This window comes from Oncorhynchus clarkii, chromosome 12, assembly GCF_045791955.1.
Source record: "Oncorhynchus clarkii lewisi isolate Uvic-CL-2024 chromosome 12, UVic_Ocla_1.0, whole genome shotgun sequence".
NCBI lineage: Eukaryota > Metazoa > Chordata > Actinopteri > Salmoniformes > Salmonidae > Oncorhynchus > Oncorhynchus clarkii.
The window spans coordinates 63,700,038-63,722,375 of NC_092158.1; the positions used below are offsets into that span (position 1 = coordinate 63,700,038).

The 22,338-nt window shown below is 43.7% G+C and overlaps 1 long non-coding RNA gene across 1 annotated transcript; it reads right to left on the minus strand.

Moving 5' to 3' along the window:
* Nucleotides 1-1,878: 1,878 nt before the first annotated feature.
* Nucleotides 1,879-11,421, minus strand: LOC139421010 (uncharacterized). Its single transcript, XR_011635576.1, has 3 exons — nucleotides 11,275-11,421; nucleotides 2,764-2,866; nucleotides 1,879-2,173 (listed from the first exon to the last, which is right to left on the minus strand). It is a non-coding gene; the product is annotated as an uncharacterized lncRNA (long non-coding RNA).
* Between the last annotated feature and the right edge of the window lie 10,917 nt (nucleotides 11,422-22,338).

The window sequence follows — 22,338 nt, forward strand, 5'->3', positions numbered from 1 at the left end:
AATGGTTCTCAACTCATGGTCCAGACATTTCATTCAGGGTAAGTGGAGTTAGCCTGCCCCCGAGTTGGTTAGTTCTGAAGGATATGTTGCCATAGAAATTTACCTGGCTATCCCAAGTTGACCAAAGTTGCCTTGTTAACTCCTCAAACCTGTTTCGTAGGATACCCCTCGGGTGAGTGGTTTGTGTGTCAGGAGGGGGGGGGGGGGGTAAAGGTATGTTCTTTCACATGGAACATTCCGGGGAAAGAAGTTGTTACACACACACACCCTCTATCCCTCACATGCAAGTACAGTCCCACCACCTACATGGCAATATCTCCTCTCCCATACAGTCCACACATGCATACTAACCCTAATCCATAGCTAGTGTTTCTCCTTTCTCACACACGCCGTTCACAGAGCATTTAACTCACATTTACAGATATCAAATCACAAGAGATAGTCTAAGACTTCATGGTCTGGCGTCCACATGTGGCGCTCCTAGTTATGTGTTGTGCCATGTCCCACTGCCCAGCCCCCTTCACACTCATACCTTCCTTACATCACATTCCTTGCATGCGGTCCCATCTCACTCCCCCATCAGCTGTCTGATTCTGGAGCCCCGTGGGTTAGATTGACACTTTCATGTACTCACACCCCGATTATCCTTGGAGTCTACTCACACACACCATAGAAAGTGTGTGTGTCATACCTTCCTGAACCCAACCTCACCCACCTCTGGGCCTTCAGCCAATCTGCAGGACAAACACATATGCACTTAACCCTCAATGTCAGGACCCATTGATCCTGTGCAGTGTGTGGCCGAGTCAGTTCTACACCCTTTTCCAGAAGTGTACTTGCACTTTTCCCCAGCATGTTTTTAAAAGCATATGATTGGTACAAGCATTAGCTGGAGTCAGTTTACACCATTGCTCAATCCATACGAGAAAGAGCAAGTGTACAGTTGTGGAAAATGAGGATGCAGGCTCTGTGTGCCTAGTTCAGAGTGCGTTCATGTAATCCGTGAGAATTAAGAGTGCATCAGTCGCATTTGACAGATTAAGGCTTAACTGCATTAGTCAAATTAAGGGTTTATATCTCATCTCCTGGTCCTTTAAACCCATTACAAAGAGACAGAATAGTCCCAGGTTCAAACGCTTTCGGATTAAAGAGTTGAATCTTAAAGTAAGTGCAAAGAGCGACTACGTCTTCAAATTAGACACATTCACCAGCTTTTGATGGTCTGAGCCCGTATTCATGAAGCACCTTTAGAGTAGGAGTTGTGATGTAGGATCAGGTCCCCCCTCTAATCTTATTCATTAGGCACTAAGGCAAAACTGATCCTAGATCAGCACTCCTGAGAAGCTTTATAAATAGGGGCCCTGGTCTGCAACAGGTCTAAAAACCCAAAGCCATAGCCCAATTCAGAACATGAAACTGTAGAGACGGGCTAGCCGACAACGGCAGGATAACGATGAGCACACTTCAATGGGGAAGAAGTCTGTGTGTTGTGACTATGACAAGAAGCTGCCGTGGGGGGGGGGGGGGGGGGGGGGGGGGTCGTCAGTGGCTCGTTTCACCTAGTTCTTGATTACCGTGGTCTTGTTTTGACTGATGTCACATCTATGCTAATGTGGCGCAAATTCGCTAGCTAGCTAACCAGCAACTGTAACGATGTATTTAAGAGACAAGTGCTCATTAGGTTTTCAATAAACATTGGAGACTAAACAGATGGTTGGCATGGAAACTAAGCCAACAAAGTCTGTTTTGCCCCATAGTTTCGCAAGCGTCGCTTTTGTTGCTCAACAACCAACCTGTTGAGGTTACAAACCTGTTCAAAGAAACCAGAATGACATTTCACATCACATTTAAAAAAGAGAAGCAAAGTAAGACGCAAAATGTTATACACATTTCTTTTAGACTTTATTATTCCATTTTAAATGTATGCATCTCAAGTGGACAACTTACATAAAACCCAAGGGCTATCTGGGAATTGTCTACCAATGGATGTACTCAGCCACGGTGGGAGCAGGGGATACAAATCGGAAGACACCATTTAAACTTCGAGGGGGGGGGGGGTAGGTAAGAGGTGGAGGGTTTCTGCCAGGCGCCGAACACCGCCAGTATCATTCAGCCCAGTGCTCGTTGTGCAGAAGGGAATACTGGTAAACATGGAGGACTCAATGCAGTGGACCTGGAGAGAGAGGAGTGAGGGAGAGAAAGTGTGCAGGAACAGAAAAGAGAGGGAGAGAAATTAGTTTTAGTCATACATACTGGCTTGACATCTGCCTTCCTGGCTAGAGTGGATAGACTGGCTGGCACACCATAAGCCAGGTCCTGCAGGCTATTCAAATCAAATTGTATTGGTCACATACACATGGTAAGCAGATGTTATTGCGAGTGTAGCGAAATGCTTGTGCTTCTAGTTCCGACAACAACTACCTAATACACATAAATCTAAGTAAAGGAATGGAATAAGAATATATATAAATATATGGACGAGCAATGACAGAGCGGTAAAGGCAAGATGCAATAGATGGTATAAAATACAGTATATACATATGAGATGAGTAATCCAAGATATATAAACATTGTTAAAGTGATTAGTGATCCATTTATTAAAGTGGCCAATGATTGCAAGTCTGTATGTAGGCAACAGCCTCTGTTATTCAATTCACATTCCATGAGTGTGCCCCAATATTACAGAAAGTCCATTACTGGACAAAGGTTGGCTTTAGTGTTTTAGGAGTCTTATCAGGACACAGTGACTGCATGTGAACTTACATTTCCTGTGAGCCTAGCGCCTCCTCACGACGCCTCCGCCGCACTCTTCAGACAGGCTGCAAACGCCTCCATCAGATCCTTACAGTCACCGCCCTCCTTCACACTGCAGAGAGAACACAACCACATGGTTAGGACCTCTGAGGTGGGGGACCTTGGATCCTCTCCTCCAATGCTAGTAACAGTTTGACAGATCTTTGAAGCATTTAGAAAGGTTGGCATTGAGCTCAGCACCAAATGATCCCTGTCAACTCAGCTAAAGATGTTTTGGCGTCAAGCAGTCAGCCCTGAAGTGTCCTGGTCCTACCCTGTCCCAGTATGACCTTTTCTAAACAATGTTGGCATTCCTCAGATTGACTTGGTTCAGACTGGTCATACAGAGAGACACCGCCCTCACTAAAAGGAGGAGTGAACTGGTTACATAGGTAGAGAGTGTTGGCAGACTGGTTGAGGGAGATTATTTCAGGAACTCGGCACCAAACTGCGGGCAGACACTGACACAACGCATTAGGGTGATGGGGCGAAAGGGAGCGAGGGAAAAGAGGAGGGCGGCGGTAGCGAGAGAGAGATAAACCCATCTGTGAGGGAGGGCGGACATCAGACGAAAAGTACGGGTAGGAGGGCAATGGTCAGAGACTGCAGTAGGGGATGGATTGACTGACATGGCTGTCTGCAACCCCACACTACCTCACCATTCACCAGGGTGCATTTCAGGGTGCCCCCCCCCGGTTCCATGCCTCCTCCCACCCCATCCCCTTGTCACTGGGCTGATCTCTATGATGTAACTCACAGCTGGTTTCTGCAGATTAAAAAGGTTTATGCAGCCGGTTGCTAGGGGGGGGGGGGGGGGGGGGGGGGTCATTTGTGAATCTGTAGTGTGTGTCAAGTCACTGAATGCATAAGAGTACATGTGTGCGTTTGGCAGAGGCATGGGGGAGGGAAGTGATGCCGAGGCAGCAGAGATGACCCAACAGCAGCAGCACAGAGGACCTGGCCCTGAGGCTGTGTGGCCAGATAATCCATCCACCATAAACACCCCCTGCTTTTACCACAGAGGAAGTGCAAAAAAACAGATATGGCTGGACCAAACCTATGAGAAGCAGGAAGGGGGGGAATAAACCCAAAACAGGCAGCCATTTTAATAATGAAATGACATTGAACTGTAATGGAGGGAGGGAAGGGAAAGAGGGATGATAGAAAGACATTCATTCTGCCACTTGTGGGGCACCCGGGGCCTCGTCAACCAACCAAACCAATTAGGCTTCGTTATATAATGCTGCCTGAACAGAACACAACTCTCCTCTCTGTCCGGCTTCAGCTCCACACAAATGATTGGGGGAATCCTTTGTGAATGAACCAAGGGGATAACTTTTGGGGTTTGAATATACTGTACATAAAAAAAAATATTAGTTTCAAGTTAAAATCTTGGGATTGAGTGATCAACATGCAAGAGTCATCTGCCGCAGAGTGTTACCTCTGGGCATCATAGAGGTTGCAAAGGCAGCGAATGGTGACATCACCGTGATAGCGATCACACAACATGAGGGGCATCAGTCACGTTACCGCCCCCATTTTGGCATGGCAATGGGCACCGACCACTTTAAGGCGCATCACAGAGCAAGTTAAAGAGGGTAGGATAGGGTGGCAAGGGCTGGGTTTGTATGGAAGGAAGATGACCGATCAGGTGGTTGGACTGGTGGAAACACAGCCTTTAAAATCATTAAATTAAGATGTGAATTATTTAGGGCTGTCGGCCACTAGTTGTGCATGGGTGAGCAGTTTGTTTATTAGCAATTGCTAATAACCCGTTCGATTTAGATACGTTTCTGCTTATAATTTCCAACATTTTGGTAGACTGTTAAGTCAACTTGTCTGTAATTAGATACTTTGGAGAAAGGTCCTGTGGTCTGATGAAACAAAAATAGAACCGTTTGGCCATAATGACCTTCGATATGTTTGAAGGAAAAAGTGAGGCTTGCAACCCGAAGAACACCATCCCAACCGTGAAGCACGGGGGTGGCAGCATGATGTTGTGGGGGTGCTTTGCTGCAGGAGCGATTGGTGCACTTCACAAACTAGATGGCATCATGAGGGAGGAAAATTATGTGGATATATTGAAACAACATCTCAAGACAGTCAGGAAGTTAAAGCTTGGTCACAAATGGGTCTTCCAAATGGACAATGACCCCAAGCATACTTCCAAAATGGTTTAAGGATAACAAAGTCAAGGTATTGGAGTGGCCATCACAAAGCCCTGACCTCAATTCCATAGAAATTTGTGGGCAGAATTGAAAAAGTGTGTGCCGAGCAAGGAGGCCTAAAAACCTGACTCAGTTACACCAGCTCTGTCAGGAAGATTGGGCCAAAATTCACCCAACTTATTGTGGGAAGCTCGTGGAAGGCTACACAAAACATTTGACCCAAGTTAAACAATTTAAAGGCAATGCTACCAAATATTAATTGAGTGTATGTAAACTTCTGACTCATTTGGAATGTGATGAAAGAAATAAAAGCTGAAAGAAATAATTCTCTACTATTATTCTGACATCTCACATTCTTAAAATAAAGTGGCGATCCTAACTGACATAAGACAGGGAATGTTTTTATTTGATTGAATGCCAGGAATTGTGAAAAACTGAGTTAATGTATTTGGCTAAGGTGTTTGGCTAAGGTATATGTAAACTTCCGACTTCAGCTGTATGTTACCCTAAGGGTAAATAAATCCTTGTTCACCAGAATGTCATAAATCAATATAATGAATGTTTTAATCTGGTTGACATTGGTAAAGTTCTGTAATCTCTGCATCTTTTGCAGAGCAAAGATGTTTAGGGACCGGGGAGAAAATACATTAAAATAAAAAGTGAAAGACTGCGCAAAATCTCCAAATCAGCTGTTTGATCAGTTTCAAGGGAATATACTGAACCAAAATATAAATTAAGCATGTAACAGTTTCAAAGATTCTGAGTTTCAGTTCATGAGGAAAATCAGTCAATTGAAATAAATTCATTAGGCCCTAATCTATGGCTTTCACATGACTGGGAAAACAGATATGCATCTGTTAGTTACAGATAACTTCTTTTAAAAACGGGCCTCATTATCTCATCGCGGTATTTTTGTGCATTCATATTACCAATCTATGAAATGCAAATTGTGTTAGTTTTCCACAGCTTATGCCTGCCCAATACCATAACCCCACCACCACCATGGGGCACTATTCACAATGTCGACATCAGCAAACTTCTTGCCCACACAATGCCATACACATGATCTGTGGATGTGGGGCCGGTTGTACGTACTAACAAATTCCCTAAAACGTAGTTGAATGGTCAGCTTATGGTAGAGAAATTAACATTCAATTCTCTGCCAACATCTCTGGTGGACATTTCTGCAGCCAGCAAGCCAATTATTCACTCCCTCAACATCTATGGCATTGTGTTGTGACAAAACTGCACATTGTAGAGTGGCCTTTTATTGTCCCCAGCACAAGGTGCACCCGTGTAATGACTGTTGCTGTTTGAATCAGCTTTTTGGGAACAAAACCAACAATTGACATGTTCCGTTTATATTTTTGTTTAGTGTAGAAAGCGGTGAAAACAACCCAACATGTTTCTGATAAGATTTCAGTTCAGGCTTGGATGCATATTTTGTGATTAGTATTTCAATCAGCATCTCTACAGACTAACACTCAAGAAGCGAAAATAAAAAAAAATCATATTTCTCCACTTCTGTTAATTAACGAGTATACATTTTGCCTACATTTGGTGTATCATTTAACTGCAAGAAATGCTTAATTCTGCCAGAGTTAATAATATTAAGGCTATGTAAGAGGTTATATACCTATAGTCAGTATCCAGATTTAAATTTCAATTTAACCCATCTGAACAGTAGGCTTCAGTTCCCTTGACGTACCATAGGCCTATTTAAAGTCCCCATCTTTTGACTGTCAAATTTGTATAGTGCCTCACAATCAAACAGCATCCGCTTTTACCACTTCACTATATATTTCCCTTGTTAGTATCCTAAAGGAACTCCTGCTCAATTCTGAGTATAAATCAAGTTTGCAGAACTCAGACTAAAAAAAGCATTGGTTTGGAGTAGAAGTCAACTGATTAATTAGGGCCGATTTCAAGTTTTCATAAAAATCTGCGTTTTTGGACGCCGATTATGGCCGATTACATTGCAATCAATGAGGAAACTGCGTGGCAGGCTGACCACCTTGGCTGCAATGAGCCAAGGCAAGTTGCAAGCTAGCGTTAAACTTATCTTATAAAAAATAATCAATCTTAACATAATCACTAGTTAACTACACATGGTTGATGATATTACTAGTTTAACTAGCTTGTCCTGCGTTGCATATAATCAATGCGGTGCCTGTTAATTTATCATCGAATCACAGCTTACTTAACCAAATGGGTGATGATTTAACAAAAGTGCATTTGCGAAAAAAGCAAATTCGTTACACAAATGTACCTAACCATAAACATCAATGTTTCTTAAAATCAATACACAGAAGTATATTTTTTTAAACATGCATATTTAGTTAAAATAAATGCATGTTAGCAGGCAATATTGAACTAGGGAAATTGTGTCACTTCTCTTGCATTAAGTGCAAGCAGAGTCAGGGTATTTGCAACAGTTTGGGTTGCCTGGCCCGTTGCGAACTGTGTTTCTTCCCAACAAAGACTCATTAATTTGCCAGAATTGTAAATAATTATGACATAATATTGAAGGTTGTGCAATGTAACAGCAAGTTGTATTAGGGTTGCCACCCGTTTGACAAAATATGGAACGGTTCCGTATTTCACTGAAATAATAAACGTTTTGTTTTTGAAATTATAGTTTCTGGATTTGACCATATTAATGACCAAAGGCTCATATTTCTGTGTGTTTATTATAATTAAGTCAATTACTTGATATTTCATAGAGCAGTTTGACTGAGAAGTGTTAGGCAGCAGCAGGCTCGTAAGCATTCATTCAAACATCACTTTCCTGTGTTTGCCAGCAGCTCTTAGCAATGCTTGAAGCACAGCGCTGTTTATGACTTCAAGCCTATCAAATCCCGAGATTAGGCTGGCAATACTATAGTGCCTATTAGATCATTCAATAGTCAAAGGTATATGAAATACAAATGGTATAGAGAGAAATAGTAGACGCGTCATAATCCCTATAATAAACTACAACCTAAAACGCAACTGGGAATATTGAACCACCAGCTTTCATATGTTCTGAGCAAGGAACTTAAACGTTAGCTTTTTTACATGGCACATATTGCACTTTTACTTTCTTCTCAAACACTGTGTTTTTGCATTATTTAAACCAAATAGAACATGTTTCATTATTTAATTGAGACTCAATAGATTTGATTTACGTATTATATTCAAATAAGTGTTCATTGTTCATTCAGTATTGTTGTAATTGTCATTATTACAAATATATAAAAACCGTCCGATTAATCGGTATCGGATTTTTTTGGTCCGCCAATAATCGGTATCGGTGTTGAAAAATCATAACTAGGCTGTCCTAATGGAAAATAAGGGATGCTTAAAAAAAGGGTACCAAAGAGGGGGGAACCATCCAAATCAGTACACTAAAGAAAAGAGTAAGGACACGAAACCAACATCATCCAGTTTGTGAGCAGCACCCAACATTTAAACAGCTTTGAAGTTGGTTACTGGGCCTGTCTGAGTGGGGAACTAAGAGTGACCTAAAGTCACTACACGGTGAAGAGTTCAATGGCATTGGGACGCCTGCGAGTGAACAACTATGGAGGGAACTAAGGGAAGGCCCACAATGACAGGGATATCATTCTAGGACCAACACAAAACATTGTCTGAGTCTCAAATGGTTCACTGGGCTCTGGTCAAAAGTAATGCACTATATAGGGAATAGGGTGTAATCTGGGACAGAATAATTATCTACGGAGCAGGAGAAGAGCAAAGCTGTGATAAAAAGAAAATAACTGAATGACTTGGTCGGTTTCCAGCTGGAACCCCGTTGTAGCTACGGGGTCTCGAATTGCATTGACAGTGCATACCATCCACGTAAACCATACTTTCTGTCAAGCAGAGCAAGCACACGCGTCTACATACAAGCCATCGGCCAGGGTCTGTGTGGAAGGCTAGAGTGTTGGCTTACAGGTTACACACAGTTAAGGAAGACTACCAAAGTTACCACAGAGCCACATTTCAAAGTACACACCAGGACCCATACAGGTAGCAGACATCCTGCAACATTTTAATGCTTAAAGGGGCCGTTAGTTATCCGAATCACACATTTACACGTCTAACTTCTAGGTCTCCATGTCCTGACTATGAGATACACTACATACCGCGGGTAACAGGAAGGTCAGTAAAGGCCCCTACAAAACACACAAATACCAGGTTCAAAGGTCAGTCAATATAGGTTCTAGAATGTTAAGGCCGGGGGACGCAAACTGAGCTCAAAGTGCTTTCCAGGGAACTTGTTTGGCCCAATGCCAAACTGACCCCTAGACCCTACGGCATGTGTACTTCTGGATAACCGAGGATTATGCAGGTGTAACCAACAACGTGAAATTTGTTTGAGTTTGAAGCCGTCAAGGTGACCCCTCCAACTAATCCATGTCTTTCTAGGTGACATGTCTTGGGCACGTCAAGCCAGCCAAGATGGCCGCAGTTAGCTGTGCATATACGTTTATACAGTACGTTTGCAAGTTCCAAGGGAAGTCGGCAACATGATTATGATCTACGGCCATAGGACCCGGACATGGTATCCTGGACGTTTACACACCAATCCATGCGTGACTATTTAGGATTCACAAGTGGAAGCTCGAAATACATCGTCCTAGTATACATTACTCAGTCAGCCCTCTGGTACTGCTAGCTACGCTGCCTTCAGCAGGTCCACTGCCGTCATGTGGGCCAGGTTACAGGATACAGTACCGTTTTGGCTCGATGACAAAAAGCCCCAAGGACCGTGAGGTAAACAGTAGAACCCCCGGCCTGTAGGTTAGCAGTACAACCGTTGCCTGTAGGATTAACAAAGTGTCCTGAAAAATTGCACCAACACAGCACAGGGCCCTTGACTCATTTTCAAAGTAGATGTGATTTACTGTGGCATAGACCAAAGTGCTGTACACTACAAAAAAAATAATAATAATAAAAAGAAATTGCAATATAGGCCCGTGACCCAAGTGTTGAGAAATCCTTCATCTAGTTTCTAATGCAAAATGTACAAATGATAAAAGTATAAATGCTGAGGTAAAAGGGCACTTGAAGCAAAGTGAACTATAGTAAAGGCCTACAACATGCATCAACACTACACTCCATTCATAAAAGGTGCCATACCACAAACACAGGGAACTTAATGCAAGGACATTAAATTCACCATGACTCAAGACCGCTATAGGCCCACTGAAAATGTTACTAAAACAAAACTTTACATCCAGCAGCCAACCTAGCCCATCCCTAGCATGCCCTGCAACCTACCACCCCCTAAACCCTTATCTCATCCCTCACACCCATCGGGCAGGACGTATCTGGCCTATACAGCCCGAGACACTCCAGGCCCTAGCCTATCCTAGCCTAGCCTATCCTAGCCTAGCCTATCCTAGCTCCAAACCCTGCAACAACACATCAAAATACAACACCAAGGGTCAAGACACATCTTGGTTTTGGTGCAATGTCAATGTGAAGATTGACAGAGTTGAAAACAGCTGAAGGCTAGAGTAGACACGTTACATCAGCCATCAAACCGGGCTTTGACATTGCACTGTCATTGAGCCCTCACACAAACACCCAGGTTTCCTGTGTCTACGCATTTCTAGAGATAAAACCAGCAATAATCTCACTCTGCACTAATCTTGCAGAGGGAGGACGGGGGGGGTGCACACCTGTCGGGACAATGAAGCAGTGAGTTAGCGACGGCTAACACTCACTCAGCGCTGTTGACACAGCAAGGCCAGGGAAGCTGAGCGGGGACAGACATGGCAACATAACGAGGGGGGTGGAGTGGGGCAGCGAGCGGGAGAGAACATGACGTAGGCAAATTCCCTGCCTTCGATCAGGCGTGTGCGAGAGAGACTGCCGTGCTTTGACCCCCAAGACCCCTACGTGCGGACCCCCCATTACACTACAATAGGACCCCCCTCCTCCTCTCCTAACGACAATTTAAATTTAGTTACATTTAGAACATTGGAATTGGGATTCTTTCATCACCATGCACTTCCACCATTTTATCATGGCGCAACACAAGGACACCACACGACATCAGCTCATCATGCACCACTTTAGCCTATCTCTAAACCGGGGTGGGGGGGGGGGGATTCCACTAGCCGCTTCAAATAAACCCAACTCGACACTGAAATCCACTTGGATACACTGGGAAGCTCCAAGTGAAATGCACTTGAAGCACTGCGGCTTTGCCATGTCCATCCATGGCTTCCAACTCATTGGATGGACATCCCGGAGACGTTGGCCCCGGTGGCAATGGAGGACACGAACAGAGAAAACCACATCTGTCCGTACGGACACTCACCATTTGTCCAGGTCCGCCTTGATGCTTGCACATGCGGCAGGGACAGGGGCCTCAGCCGGAGCGGCGGTCTCGGAGTCTGACATGTCTGTAGAGTTGCTGTGTGTGGGTGTGTCTCCTCTGTACGCCTGTGGGTTGAGTGTTCCAGAGAGAGAGAAAGAGAGTGAGAGGAGAGAAGAGAGCAGAGGAGCGTGTTAGTGGGAGGGGCAAGTGAACACATGAGGGGAGGGGAGAAAAAGTAACGGGGCAGGACACATGTGAAAATAAGGGGCAGCTCAGTGACCCAGACAAAGTTCAGAGGGAAAATAAATCAAGTGGAAAGATGGAGTAAAGAATAGTTCAATAGACTAAAAACGACACTTCAAATATCATGAAATGCCAGATGGATACCCTTAATGTTCATGTAGGCCTAAAATTCATTCACCAACGATGTGGCGGTTGGCAACCCATACCGACAACCGTCTATTAAAGCAGCGGACAAAGCAAAAGTGATATTTTGCGCGCACTTCGCCGACGATGCGCACGTTTCGCGGCCCGTGCGCGCACACGAATATGGAGCGCTGAGCGCAGCAGAAGGAAACATTTTTAAATTCATCAAAGCGAAAGGATCCCTGCACGACCCATGGACGAGTGCCACCTACTGGCCTGTTCAAGAAATGACGCACCCACTGTAGTAAATGCCCGAAAAGGTCACCCCAAATAATGATGGATAACGTATACCTCAGTTGGTAAGCAAAGCACGACTCCTACAATTAACCTATAGCTAAACTTTTTTTTAAAACATTAAGATTATAACTACTAGTCCATACAGGAGTTTTTTTTTTTTAAATCAAGCATGTTTAGGCTATGGAACATAATGGGCGTGTTTGAGTGGTAAAGCGAAAGCAACCGACTGCAGAGAAAGGAGTGAAGTCAGGAAGGTGCATGTGAGAAATCCGAAAGTCAGACACTAATGTGGTTTTCAACCAGCAAGGCTCAGATCATTGTTCTTTATAATGTCGAAATAAACATGGCTCCAACCGCAACATCACACAAACTGAACTAATTTGTACATATTATTCCACTGTATAGCCTACGTGAAGTTGGTTCCTGTTTCAGTCTTGTCTTTGGTCACGTTGGCTTGGGTCAAACAAACATCCTAATGATTGGTTGACAATAAAGCCTCCCACAATGCAGGTGATGGATGCAGGATGAAGTGCAGAAACTTGCAGTCACATCTTCATGACCTTTGATCATATGATTTCTGTAAAGCTCATGCAGTCCACTTGTCAACACACTTAAGCAGTGACCAACGACGGTCCCCGACCAGACAAAAGCGATCTGCTCGAACGCTCCCAATTTCCTCGGACAAGGCGGCAGTGTCAGTCAGGCCCAATTCGCGCCCTTGCATGAACAGATCTATAGGGTTCTGTTCTCAAGGGCACGGACATACAACCGTCATACAAGTTGTTATCTTCAAAGGCTACCGGCAGAAGTCAGTGCCATAGTTTGATAGCCAATGTTCAGTAACCATCCACGTGCTTATAGAACATTAAGTAACCAAACCATTTTCTCGCCAACCATGAAAAGTTACGAACCCATTGAATATTAATCGAGCCTGGGCAAGGATGCGCAATAAATCCAGATGAGTAGCCTACATCAAAGTAGACACATGTACAGGGTGGGGGAGACTACGGAAATTCATTTCAGTTCGTGTTCAAACTCCGTGGTAAACTTTCATAAAACTGTCATTATTACTCTGTATTTGTCATGTCACTTTTCGTTGTTGTGAAACCCTTTATATATATATATATATTTTTTTTAAATTGTTCATATCTTTTTTTAATAACTATCGTAATTAATTCAAACACACTACACTCCGAGGACATACAGCTAAAAATACAATTTTTAGTGTGCACATTCTGCTAAGCAAAAACCACTCGTTTTAAGTATACAAAGGCCTAATAGCATTGACTCTATGTAGACTACTACACAATTCGAAACGCATATTTAATACATTTACTGTCAAGCATTTGCATTTTGGCAGCTGTCATTGCGGCCAGTCACATAAACCAAAAGCTTAACCACAGGTAACCCTTTTGCAAACAGTCCATTTAACAGTTTTTTTTAACCGAAATATTCGCGACTCAAAAAAGAGGAATGGCGAATAAATCTCAAGTCTAGGGCGTACTTGTGTATATTTCAGTAAAACAGGTCAAACCGCAAACATTTCCCAACCCTCCAACCAGCATGTCTTACCTGATCCCCCTCTAGTCAGTATCAACTTTGCTTTGCTTTATAGGCTACCTCATCCCCTCAACACACCAGCAACCAATTACAAGTAGTGATGGGTCGTTCGCGTACGAGTCAGCTCTAAGAGCCAGCTCTTGTACGTTGGGAGCCGGCTCGCATATCAGAAGAGCCGAATCTATTTTTTAAATATATATATATTTTTTATGAATAATCAAAAGATTTAAATGAATAGAATTAACGAAATCAAAGAACTAAAAAATAAATACAATTATATAGGCCTAAATGCTCAAGTGCACACACATTCTTTCTGACTGTCTGCTCAGAATAACAGCCTCACCTGTTGTTCCTGTCAATCAGACACACCGAGCCAACTCCCTCACAGTCACACACTTAGCAGCAGAGGAGAGAGAGGAAGGACAGCTGTGAAAAAAACTGAGAAAATGAGTCGTAAGCACAGTAGCATTTGCATGCATTCTAATAATGTAGACAATGTTAGAGCACAGTGTAGAATTTTCCAAAACATATCCTCATATAAAGCCGGTTCTACGCACAACCTACACCAGCATATGCGAACTGTGCACCCAACTGTGGAGCTAGCTGTAGCGGAGCTTCGAGATACTAGCGGGCCTGCTAGTGATGGTGGTAGAGCCAGCACCTCCACACGTGAAGATGTATCCACTCAGTCAAGTCGGCCTACTCCGCGACCCACAGCAACGCAGTCTTCTATGGATCAGTTTATACCAAAGTCCATGTCTGTAGCAAAACAAAGCCAAATTGATATTGCATTGGCTAAAATGATTGCCACTGATTTCCAGCCATTTCCGACCGAAGAGCACACAGGTTTCAGTGCTGGAAAGAGTCCAAAAAGCTACTGCAGTTTACCTTACCACTGACTGCTGGACACCAAGGGTAACCACTTCTTACATGTCGGTTTCATGTCACTTCATTGAAGATTTTTTTTATGTCTAGTTGTCTTCTGGACTGCTTTGAGTTCAGCGACAGACACACCTCAGAGAACTTGGCAGAGGAACTGTTGAGAGTGGCAAGAGAATGGCAAGTAGATGGAAAAGTGGTCTGTTGTGTTAGCGACAATGCAGCTAATATAACCAAAGCCATGAAAATGTTAAAATGGACCCATCATTCATGTCTTGCCAACACAATCAACCTGATTGTAAGATATGCTCTGAAGGTGATGAACCCCACTGTGGACAAAGTGAAAGCAGCTGTGGAATACTTCCACAGGAGCACAGTAGGTGCTGAACAACTAGTCTACACAACGCCAGATGGGGATGTCTGAGCTGAGGCCTAAACAAGACTGCAAATACAAGGTGGAATTCAACATTTAAATGTTGCAGCGGTTTCTTGAGTCAAAGGATGCCATCATCGCTACCCTGGCCATTGTCAATGCACCTGTTGATGCTCTGACCCAAGAGGAATGGGAGGTGGTGGTGGAGGTGGTGTGCAGAGTCCTGGAACCCTTTGAGCAGGTCACTGTGGAGATCAGTGGCGAGAGGTACAGTAAGCAGTTATTACTACATCATTATTTAATACAGTATTATATATGTATATGAGCAGTAGATGAGAGTGTAGTATCAGTAGACAAAACATGAACCTGAACTAATAAGTTACTGTTCTCTCTTTTCAGCTATGTGACAGCCTAAAAAATGATACTCCTGGTTAAGGGTCTGCAGCGAATCACAGCCAGCCGCCAGAGAGAAGCAAATGTAACCACAGGACATGTGACAGAGTTTATGGACACCCTATGTTCAACAATAGACAGAAAGTTCCACAGAATGGAATATAATCACATGCTATCAGAAACCGCTGCACCCAGGTTTAAGAAGTTAGCCTTCAGTGATGCCAGAGCGATTGATGAGGCTCATCAAAAAATAACCTCAGCAGCAGGGAGGGACAGCCCCAGCAGTCAGCTTTCTCAGGCACCAGGGCAACAGGAAGAAGAGGGAGCAGATGGAGTAGAAGCACCAGTAGTAGTGCCACAAATGTCTGCTGTTAGGATGCTGTTTGACCAGAGAGCAACTGGGGATGCAGCACGAAGGAGTCCCTCAGCCATATTGGAGGGCCGATCCTATTTGGAGGATCTCCTCTGAGCTGGTGGAAGAACAAGGCCTCTGTCTACCCACGGATTACTAAAGTCATGACAGGGAGACTCTGCATAGTGGCCACATCCGTTCCCTCTGAGAGGGTCTTCTCGAAAACAGGACAAATAATTACTGAGAGAAGAAAACGCAACAGCCCCTCAAAAGTGAGGCAGCTTGCATTACTGAATGCAAATCTCTAATAAAAGCAGAATATGGTCAGCATTGCTGTGTGCTGCTGGTTATAACATGGAAATAAAGAAGAGAGAGAGAAAAAGGGACCAGTGTAATGTTTTAAGTGGGATGCTGCAGATTTGCACATTATTTATTTTTCTATTTTATTTCACCTTTAGTTAATCAGGTAAGCTAGTTGAGAACAAGTTCTCCTTTACAACTGCAACCTGGCCAAGATAAAGCAAAGCAGTGCAACACAAACAACAACACAGAGTTACACATGGAATAAACAAACATACAGTCAATAAAACAATAGAAAAAGTTTATATACAGTGTGTGCAAATGAGGTAGGATAAGGGAGGTAAGGTAATAAATAGGTCGTAGTGGCAAAATAATTACAATATAGCAATTAGACACTGGAGTGATAGATGTGCAGAAGATGAGTGTGCAAGCAGAGATAATGGGGTGCAAAGGAGCAAAATAAATAAAATAAATAACAGTATGGGGATGAGGTAGTTGGATGGGCTATTTACAGGTGCAGTGATCTGTGAGCTGCTCTGACAACTGGTGCTTAAAGTTAGTGAGGGAGATATGAGTCTCCAGCTTCAGTGATTTTTGCAGTTTGTTCCAGTCATTGGCAGCAGAGAACTGGAAGGAAAGGCGGCCAAAGTAGGAATTGGCTTTGTGGGTGACCAGTGAAATATACCTCCTGGAGCGCGTGCTATGGGTGGGTGCTGCTATGGTGACCAGTGAGCTGAGATAAGGCGGGGCTTTACCTAGCAAAGACTTATAGATGACCTGGAGCCAGTAGGTTTGGCGACGAATATGAAGCGAGGGCCAGCCAACGAGAGCATAAAGGTCACAGTGGTGGGTAGTATATGGGGCTTTGGTGACAAAACTGATGGCATTGTGATAGACTGCATACAATTTTCTGAGTAGAGTGTTGGAGGATATTTTGTAAATGACATCGCCGATGTCAAGGATCGGTAGGATAGTCAGTTTTACGAGGGTATGTTTGGTAGCATGAGTGAAGGATGCTTTGTTGCGAAATAGGAAGCCGATTCTAGATTTCATTTTGGATTGGAGATGCTTAATGTGAGTCTGGAAGGAGAGTTTACAGTCTAACCAGACAGCTAGGTATTTGTAGTTGTCCACATATTCTAAGTCAGAACCGTCCAGAGTAGTGATGCTGGACGGGCGAGCAGGTGTGAGCAGCGATCGGTTGAAGAGCATGCATTTAGTTTTACTTGCATTTAAGAGCAATTGGAGGCCACGGAAGGAGAGTGTTTAGCAAATGTTTAACAGCATTCTTTTTAATAACAAACCAATGCATTTTTAAATACATTGTGGTTAAGGTAGAGTGTGATTTAATTGAATAATTGAATTAGAATTGTTTTAACACTAATCACAGTCAAACTATCTGTTTGACTTGGAAAAAAATACAAAACATATATTTTTTTAAAGAGCCATTTGGGAGCCAAAAGAGCCAGCTCTTTTTGAGGAGCTGAGTCGAACGAGCCGGCTCACTGGAAAAAGCCGGAATGCCCATCACGAATTACAAGGGGTCTATGACTCGGGTCTGGTAAACGCAGTCTTTTGGACACAGCCTACAGCCATAGGCCGTACTTTGCATAATGCTACATAAGAAAGCATGGGCATTTAACGTCCAACCTCCCAACAAGTGACGTTGCTCGCAACAACAACAAAAAAACGAGGATAATGAAGAGAGAACCTAACATCCGTGGTGAGATCGCCCCCCGATGTTCTTATACCATCTTTGCCGACGCCCCCCTTCACCCAACCCACTTCCCTCCGTCTTCCCGAGATAAGCCTCGTGCATGTCCATTAATAGCTCCTATAGATTCATATTCACCACGAGAGGCTCAACTCTAGTTCTAATTAAATTACCATTAACTGCCACCCAATTACCTTGTCCTGCAGCGGGACTGGATTTTACCGGAATGAACAGGGACTTCAGTTCAATGCATAACTGGAACAGGAACACCAATGTACTAAAAGCAGTAGGCGTACACTACACATAGTACACTACACTACACATAGTACACTACACATAGTACACTACACATAGCAGCAGTGCACCTGTCAGACCCTCTTGACATGAGAGTTACATGTACATAGCCCGTGTTTGAATCAACGAGAACACCTTGGAGCCTAAGCTTTTACAAACCATCCAGAAACTTGGTCGAAGTCAGCGCATGGCTGTTGAAGTGTATTCCCAGGGCATCTGTTCTTTCACCTCTGTAGGCGATAGCTGTTCTTCCTCTGTCCATCCAAAGCCTTCTGCTTGTCACAATGAGCTACATAGCAAGAACATTACGGAGGCCGGAGACACAGAGATCATGGTGGCACACAATAAAAGTATCCATCGTGCCAAAACTGACCACAGAACAGCTTTAATCCCAGTGTAAAGTATCAAATCCCATCTATCCGTGCAGATGTCTGATCGTAGTCTTGTGTGACAGCAGGTGTATTGAGGAATTGCGATGCTGAAGCCTCCAAACACCTTCAACGGTTTCCTAAGGTACCGGTGAATGTGATCCTATGGACAGAGGGGGTGTGTTGCAGTTGGGTCTGTGTGTTTGTGTCTGTGTCTCTGTGTGTGCTGCACTACAGTAACGTATAGAGTGCCATAGAGGCCCTGGGGGAGGTAGTGGACTTTCCTTTACACAAACTAACTTTCACTGGAGAGAGAGAATTCACAAAATGGGACAGACACCAAATTGAGACTGCATGCAGAATTCTGCAAAAATGTCCTCTGTGTACAACGTAAAACACCAAATAATGCAGAGCAGAAGTAGGCCGATACCCGCCAATGATCAAAATCCAGAAAAGAGACGTTAAATTCTACAACCACCTAAAAGGAAGCGATTCCCAAACCTTCCATAACAAAGCCATCACCTACAGAGAGATGAACCTGGAGAAGTCCCCTAAGCAAGCTGGTCCTGCCTCTGTTCACAAACACAAACAAATCCCACAGTTCCCCAGGACAGCAACGCAATTTGACCCAACCAAATCGTGAGGGAAAAAAAATATAATTACTTGACACATTGGAAAGAATTAACAAAAAAACAGTGCAAACTAGAATGCTATTTGGCCCTTAACAGAGATTACAGAGGAAGAATACCTGACCACTGTGACTGACCCAAACTTAAGGGAAGCTTTGACTATGTACATACTCAGTGAGCACAGTCCATGCTATTTAAAGAAATACTGCCATAGGCAGACCTGGCTCCCAAGACAAGACAGGCTATGTGCAGACTGCCCACAGAATGAGGTGGAAACTGAGCTGCTGCCAAATGTATGACCATATTAGAGATACATATCTCCCTCAGATTACACAGATCCACAAAGAATTTGAAAACAAACACGATTGTGATAAACTCCCATGTCTACTGGGTAAAATACCACAGTGTGTTGTCACAGCAGTAAGATTTGTGACCTGTTGCCACAAGAAAAGGGCAACCAGTGAAGAACAAACACCATTGTAAAAACAACCCATATTTATGTTTATTTATTTTCCCCTTTGTACTTTAACCATTTGCACATCGTCACAACGCTGTATACAGTGCCTTGCGAAAGTATTCGGCCCCCTTGAACTTTGCGACCTTTTGCCACATTTCAGGCTTCAAACATAAAGATATAAAACTGTATTTTTTTTGTGAAGAATCAACAACAAGTGGGACACAATCATGAAGTGGAACGACATTTATTGGATATTTCAAACTTTTTTAACAAATCAAAAACTGAAAAATTGGGTGTGCAAAATTATTCAGCCCCTTTACTTTCAGTGCAGCAAACTCTCTCCAGAAGTTCAGTGAGGATCTCTGAATGATCCAATGTTGACCTAAATGACTAATGATGATAAATACAATCCACCTGTGTGTAATCAAGTCTCCGTATAAATGCACCTGCACTGTGATAGTCTCAGAGGTCCGTTAAAAGCGCACAGAGCATCATGAAGAACAAGGAACACACCAGGCAGGTCCGAGATACTGTTGTGAAGAAGTTTAAAGCCGGATTTGGATACAAAAAGATTTACCAAGCTTTAAACATCCCAAGGAGCACTGTGCAAGCCATAATATTGAAATGGAAGGAGTGTCAGACCACTGCAAATCTACCAAGACCTGGCCGTCCCTCTAAACTTTCAGCTCATACAAGGAGAAGACTGATTAGAGATGCAGCCAAGAGGCCCATGATCACTCTGGATGAACTGCAGAGATCTACAGCTGAGGTGGGAGACTCTGTCCATAGGACAACAATCAGTCGTATTTTGCACAAATCTGGCCTTTATGGAAGAGTGGCAAGAAGAAAGCCATTTCTTAAAGATATCCATAAAAAGTGTCGTTTAAAGTTTGCCACAAGCCACCTGGGAGACACACCAAACATGTGGAAGAAGGTGCTCTGGTCAGATGAAACCAAAATTGAACTTTTTGGCAACAATGCAAAACGTTATGTTTGGCGTAAAAGCAACACAGCTGAACACACCATCCCCACTGGCAAACATGGTGGTGGCAGCATCATGGTTTGGGCCTGCTTTTCTTCAGCAGGGACAGGGAAGATGGTTAAAATTAATGGGAAGATGGATGGAGCCAAATACAGGACCATTCTGGAAGAAAACCTGATGGAGTCTGCAAAAGACCTGAGACTGGGATGGAGATTTGTCTTCCAACAAGACAATGATCCAAAACATAAAGCAAAATCTACAATGGAATGGTTCAAAAATTAACATATCCAGGTGTTAGAATGGCCAAGTCAAAGTCCAGACCTGAATCCAATCGAGAATCTGTGGAAAGAACTGAAAACTGCTGTTCACAAATGCTCTCCATCCAACCTCACTGAGCTCGAGCTGTTTTGCAAGGAGGAATGGGAAAAAAATTCAGTCTCTCGATGTGCAAAACTGATAGAGACATACCCCAAGCGACTTACAGCTGTAATCGCAGCAAAAGGTGGCTCTACAAAGTATTAACTTAAGGGGGCTGAATAATTTTGCAAGCCCAATTTTTCAGTTTTTGATTTGTTAAAAAAGTTTGAAATATCCAATAAATGTCGTTCCACTTCATGATTGTGTCCCACTTGTTGTTGATTCTTCACAACAAAATACAGTTTTATATCTTTATGTTTGAAGCCTGAAATGTGGCAAAAGGTCGCAAAGTTCAAGCGGGCCGAATACTTTTGCAAGGCACTGTATATACATAATTTTACATTTGTAATGTCTTTATTCTTTTGGAACTTCTGTGAGTGTAATGTTTACTGTTCATTTTTATTGTTCATTTCACTTTTGTACATTATCTATTTCACTTGCTTTGGTAATGTTAACATATGTTTCCCATGCCAATAAAGCCCCTTGAATTGAATTGAGAGAAGTTGTAACAACCCCTTTTAGAAAAAGAGGGAGAGCAGAGGAGGGATAAGGACAGAGAGAGATATGATAGGCGCAGAGAGAGATATGATAGGTGCAGAGAGAGATAGAGGCTCTGCCGACCATTTTAGGTGAGTGAGTGAATGAGCAAGGGAGAAGAAAAAAAGCACAGTAAAGCCAACTCTTTGAGGAAGAAAAGGAGTGAGAGCGAGAACAAGAGAGAGAGAAAAGGGTGGAGAGAGAGAGGCACCATGGTTAGATTCCACATGGGCAGGATATGACAAATAATTGTTTTGTCATGGTAGGGGAGGAGTGTTTCAGATGGTTTTTCAGGTCCTCTCTCTCTCTCTCTCTTTCTCTCTCTCCCCCTCTCTCTCTACCCCACTACCCCTCACTCTCTCTCTACCCCCCTCACTCTCTCTCTACCCCCCTCACTCTCTCTACCCCCACTCTCTCTCTCTCTACCCCCCACTCTCTCTCTCTCTCTCTCTCTCTACCCCCCACTCTCTACATCCCTCTCTCTACCCCCCTCTCTCTCCTCTGTTCGTACCTCCTCTCTCTCTCTCTCTCTCTCTCTCACTCTCTCTCTCTCTCTCTCTCTCTCTCTCTCTCTCTCCTCTCTGTTCTCACCTCCTCTCTCTCTCTACCTCCTCTCTGTTCGTACTCCCCCCCCCTCTCTCGCTCTCTCTTCCTCCTCTCTCTCTCTCTCTTCCTCCTCTCCGTTCGTACCCCCCCCCCCTCTCTCTCTCTCTCTCTCTCTCGCTTTGTTGTCTCTTTACACCCTCCCTCTAATCGTTTTGTTTTCCTCATATTTGTGGTTTCATCACTGGTTTGCATAAGATCAGGCTGGCCAACTCTTCTTCAGGCTCCTACAGAGATCACATCTACCTGAGTCTATCATCCATAGCCACACCCCTGGCCTGAAGCCACATCCCCCATTCCTCTACTCCACATCACATCACATCAAGCCAGCACAGCACAAATACAGCCACACCTAGAATTATTGTTTTAGTAACAGTAAGCAGTGGAACATTTTGAGAGAAAAAGACAAGCGAGAGAGAGAGAGAGAGAGAGAGAGAGAGACAGAGAGAGAGAGAGAGAGAGTGGAGGAAGAGAGGAGATGGGGGAGAGAGAGAGAGAGAGAGAGAGAGAGAGAGCGGAGGAGGAGAGGAGATGGGAGAGAGA